We start from the raw sequence: 5,254 nt of genomic DNA, 5'->3' as shown, positions 1-5,254 counted from the left end.
GATGTCCTTAGGTTAGTTAGGTTTAAGTAGTTCCAAGTTCTAGGGGACTGATGACCACAGATGTTAAGTCCCATAGTGCTCAGAGCCATTTGAACCATTTTTGTGAATATCTGGCTGGCATTGTAGGCGACAATCTCATTGGCCATATCTTCTAGCTGGCCGTCTGAATGGCCACCAGTACTTGAGGTTCATGCAAGGAGTTCTACCTGAGTTGTTGGAGAACGTACCCTTGGCTGTTCGTGAGAGGATGTGGATACAACATGACGGTGCATCGCCTCACTTTAGTGTGTACATCCGCAACCATCTCAGTGCTGTATTCCCGGGTCACTGGATTGGAAGCAGAGTTCCTATTCCACGGCCTGCGAGGTCACTTGACCTGAATCCTCTTGTTTATTTCCTATGGGGGTATCTAAAGTCATTTTTGTATGGAACCGCAGTGGAGACGAAAGTGGAATTAGTTGCCAGAATTTTAGCTGCCTGTGATGTTATTCCAAACATACCAAGGATATCTGCCTGAGTGCATCAGAATCTTGGTCGCCTGTGTCATGCTTGCACTGAGGTTGATGGCCGGCAGTTGCAGCACATTTTGTAAGATACAGTACGAATGGTACTTTCATTGTATCAGTGATGGTATTTGCAGTTAACTGTAACTAATGTGAATAAAAAAATACACTGTAACGCTGTTTTATTCCTATTATCTCCTGAAGCTGGATTCTTCGACCCCAGGTTCCCTAGTTCAGGTTGTTCAGTGGAGCATCCTCTACATTCTGTTAAAATTTGGTTGCTCTTACGGAAACGCACTGTATAGAGCTGCTTTGGTGGAGGACTTTCTCGCAGTTGAAAGATATCGTGTACATGGACCAACCAGTGAGGTTTCCATTAACGAATCCTGTAAACATGCCCGTATGGGGAAGACGGTATGCAACTTATCATCTGCGTCCAAAGACTACTGCCGCACAAATCATTGTCTGGGATGGGATTAGATGCGAAAGAATTCTTGAACAACATCTCAAAGAGCATATCCCGTCGCTGTCATATATTTCTGGTAGTTAAGTGTTTTAATTTTCCAGCTATACGTGGAAAGCTGCAACTGCAAGAGATTGTAGCGCATAAATAGGCGGAGAGATACATTAGTATCCGATTAGACAAATGATGATGTATCGCTTGGAACAGTGACAATTTGCAAAAATCTAGGACTCCGTCTGGAGCCATTTAAGTTGTCATTACGTGATTAGACTTAACTGTTCGACACTATACATCAACGGGAAAACACACACTGGTGTGTAAAACTTGAGGACGAAAGTAACTTTCACACGATGTGTCACTGCCAAGTAACATTGTTCGATGAAACTTGGACCATATACTGAAAGAACTGCTCAAGTGTAGTACAGAAGGTAACTGAAGAATTGCATTATGAGACAAACAGAAATGACACTTCTATTACAAGACAACAATGACACAGAGGTCACCGTGATTCATGATTGGGACCCCTGGACGTTACAAACGGCAGGACAACGTTTTCAGTAGGATGCGCTGAGAGAATATTCGGCGAATAGACTGGTGTGCCCGTTCCTCCGACTTAAATCACATCTATCACGTATGGGATGCGTTTGGGAGAACTACGCAGCACGTCCATATGCACCAACGACCATCCAGCAGTTGTTAACCGCACTGATAGAAGAATGGAAGGCTCTGCCCCAAGAATTATTTACCAACTTTGTGGCCAGCGCGGGAGCACGTTGCACAGCACGCACTGCTGCCTGTGCTGATATTACACCCTATTAAGAACCATACCCCGCCTTCTGTGATGTCAAGAGCAGCATCATGAATCGGGATGACTTCAGTGTAAGTAATGTCTTTGAATCAAATCGTCATTTTTGGTCGTGTCATTACGTATTTGTTTCGGTTACCTTCTGTACTATACTATAACAGTTACTTCTACGCATGGTCAAAGTTTCATCGAGCTATATTACTTGGCAGTGACACATAATGCGAAATTTACTTCGGTACTCAAGTTTTGTACACGAGCGTATCTTACGTGTATGGTTTTACTTGAGTATTAAGATATGAACGTGCCAACAACCTTGCCGCAGCGGTAACACCGGTTCCCGTCAGATCACCGAAGTTAAGCGCTGTCGGGCTGGGCTAGCACATGGATGGGTGACCATCCGATCTGCCGAGCGCTGTTGGCAAGCGGGATGCACTCAGCCCTTGTGAAGCAAACTCAGGAACTACTTGATTGAGAAGTAGCGGCCGGGAGAGCGGTGTGCTGACCAAATGCCCCTCCATATCCGCATCCAGTGGCGTCTGTGGGATGAGGATGACACGGCGGCCGGTCGGTAACGGTTGGGCCTTCAAGGACTGTTCGGGAGGAGTTAAGTTTTAGTTTTGTTAAGATATGAACAATTTATGTGTGTGTGTGTGCTTGTGCGTCAGTGTTAGAAAATTATAAATAAGTAAACCTGATATCAAACCGAAGGTTGCTTTGACCACGGGAGTGTCATAGATGAAATAAGCAACAAGTTAGAGAAAAAGTACTAACATGAACTGAAGATTTGATTCCTGACCTTAGGATTCGTAGATTGGCAGCCGACCCGCTCAGCAAAGTGACTATAGTGTGAGAAGATTACATGAGAAATTTCAGATGATTGGACGTTAGGATTTCGTGAACTGTGCGGATAAGTGTCGCAAATGAAAACTGTTTATCGATGGTTGTACACTCTCCAACCCATTCATGGCCGACAAGTGTGTGTGTGTGTGTGTGTGTGTGTGTGTGTGTGAGAGAGAGAGAGAGAGAGAGAGAGAGAGAGAGAGAGTACATGATAATCACGAGCTTCGTCCAGTAAGCAATATGCAGCTGAATTCACTCATTGGTGTTAGATCGCGTACAACTACGAAATTGCGGAAATGTTGATCACTACATTCCATCCGCTGTTCTAAATAGTCCCAGACATTTTCTATCGGATTAAGGTGGGATGGTTAAGCGGGGCACAGGGGCAAAAGCTTCTCTGAGTGTTCGTCAAACAAGGAACTTACGCGTGGCAGCCTGTTGTCATCTTGAAACACGGGAGTGTCCGATACATACTCACCATGAAGTTGTAGAGGAAAGGGTAACACTCGGTCACAAAGGATGTTAGAAGAAATATCCTGGTTCGTGGTGACGGGAACCTGAATGAGTGGGCACAACTCATGGTACGAAAAGCATCCCCTAAACATCACAGTATGACCTCCAGCCCGATCTAGAGCCTCTAACCACTGCAGGTTAAACTTACTGAGCCGTCACTACATCGAGTCGCTCCAAAAATAAAAAATAAAAAAAAAACGCGACTTGCCGACCACACAACACGCCTCAAGCCAGTTGTTTCCCAAATTATTTGCTGTTCGCCCCCTTGAAGACGTGTAACTTTCATGTACCGCTGTGAGCCTTTTGTTAGGTACTCGATCCTACTCGACTCCAAATGTCAATTGCATTTTTCCCCTCACTACGTTCGCTCCAAAACTGGTTAATAGGGCTGCTCCGAAACTGGTTAATAGGCGTGCATATACTGACAGCAACAATTCATGTTTGGTTTGAAGTCTCACGTCTTTGACAAGACGATGCATTTGTTTCCAGTCCCTGTAGGTTATGATTGTTTTACCATCACTGTTCTTACGCCGTGTAACATAGATGCGTGTGGCACGCCATTCTTTGTAGGCACCTTGGCCAGTTCGCACTGATACACCAGTAAATCAGGATACTTTATTGACGACGCAGTCTTTGGCATGTCCTAACACACAGCATATTTCCTCTGTTCTGCCACGTCTTTGTGTTGATCCCTCCATTCCATATAACAGTCTGGAACATACACAACAGTTCAGTGCCATGACTTACGACGGCAATGAAGGGTTACATGACAGCCTGGGACCACTTCTACACCATCTACTGTGGTTCAAAGACCCTAGCGTACTCCTTGAGGGGGCCAGTAAAATTTGCCTGGTGTCCTTATGTACGAAGGGTGTTCAATAAGTAAGGCACCACATTTTTTTCTGGAAGCAGATTGGTTTTATTCGGGAGTCAAATACACCACATTATTCCCCCCTCTTTTTGCTACAAAACCCTATTTTTCAATCTGGCCTCGATTGAATGCGACGACCGTACGACACCTTACTGGGAGAGCCGGTGGGCCTGCATGGTACCAATCTACTAGTCGACGTCGGAGCCAGCGGCTTGCTTCATGGGACTTAACATCTGAGGTCATCAGTCCCCTAGAACTTAGAACTACTTAAACCTAACTAACCTAAGGACATCACACACATCCATGCCCGAGGCAGGATTCGAACCTGCGACCGTAGCGATCGCGCGGTTCCAGACTGTAGCGCCTAGAACCGCTCGGCCACTCCGGCCGGCCATCAATAACCTTCCCATCATAAATGTACTGCTTCCTGCGGAGTGCATCCTTCATTGGGCCAGACGATGGAGCTCGGAAGGTGCGCGATCCGAGCTGTAGGGTGAATGAGGAAGCACAATCCAACGAAATTTGGTTAGCTTCTCGTGTATGGACAGTCTTGGAGGAAGTCTTACATTTTTGTGGTGACAAACAGGTTGAAGTCGTTTCTTCAATTTCCTGAGGGTAGCACAATACACTTCACAGTTGATCGTTGCACCATAACGGAGGACATCTAACGGATTACCGCCTTCACAGTCCCAGAAGACCGTCGCCATGACTTGATCGGCTGCGGGTGCGACTTTGATCTTTTTCTTCAGAGGAAAGGCGGTGTGGCATAACTGCATGGATTGTCATTCTGCTTGCGATTCGAAGTGATGAACCCATGTTCCATCGCCTGTGACGAAGTTCGACAAAAAATTGTCACGTTCAGCCTCATAACGCGCTAGCAATTCCGCAAGGATGGTCTGGTCTTCCATTAGGCGGCGAGGAACCCAGCTCGGGCACACGCCTTGAGTATCGCAACTGGTGGGCAAGTGTGTCAGCACTACCAAGAGAGACGTCCAGAATGCAGCGATGTGTTTGTTTCTGGATCGTCGATCACCGCGAATGAGAGTTTCCGAGCGTTCTAAAATTGCAGCAGTAACAGAAGTGTGCCGCCGGCCGGCATGCGAGAGGTTTGCGCGACCTTGTTGCGATAATGACATACACCTCGCCCAAGGACTCACTGTGCTTTTTTTCACTGCCAGGTCTCATAGACATTCTGCAAGCGCCTATGAATATCTGCGATGCTATGGTTTTCCGCCAAAAGAAAGTCAATGACATACTCC

At 46.2% G+C, this 5,254-nt stretch overlaps 1 pseudogene; it reads left to right on the top strand.

Moving 5' to 3' along the window:
* Positions 1–2,074: 2,074 nt before the first annotated feature.
* LOC124725346 lies at positions 2,075–2,192 on the top strand (annotated as a pseudogene).
* The last annotated feature ends 3,062 nt before the right edge of the window (positions 2,193–5,254 follow it).

This window comes from Schistocerca piceifrons, chromosome 1 (assembly GCF_021461385.2).
Source record: "Schistocerca piceifrons isolate TAMUIC-IGC-003096 chromosome 1, iqSchPice1.1, whole genome shotgun sequence".
NCBI classification, from domain to species: domain Eukaryota; kingdom Metazoa; phylum Arthropoda; class Insecta; order Orthoptera; family Acrididae; genus Schistocerca; species Schistocerca piceifrons.
Note: the sequence above shows the minus strand (reverse complement) of the source record. Positions and strands in the feature narration are given on the sequence as shown.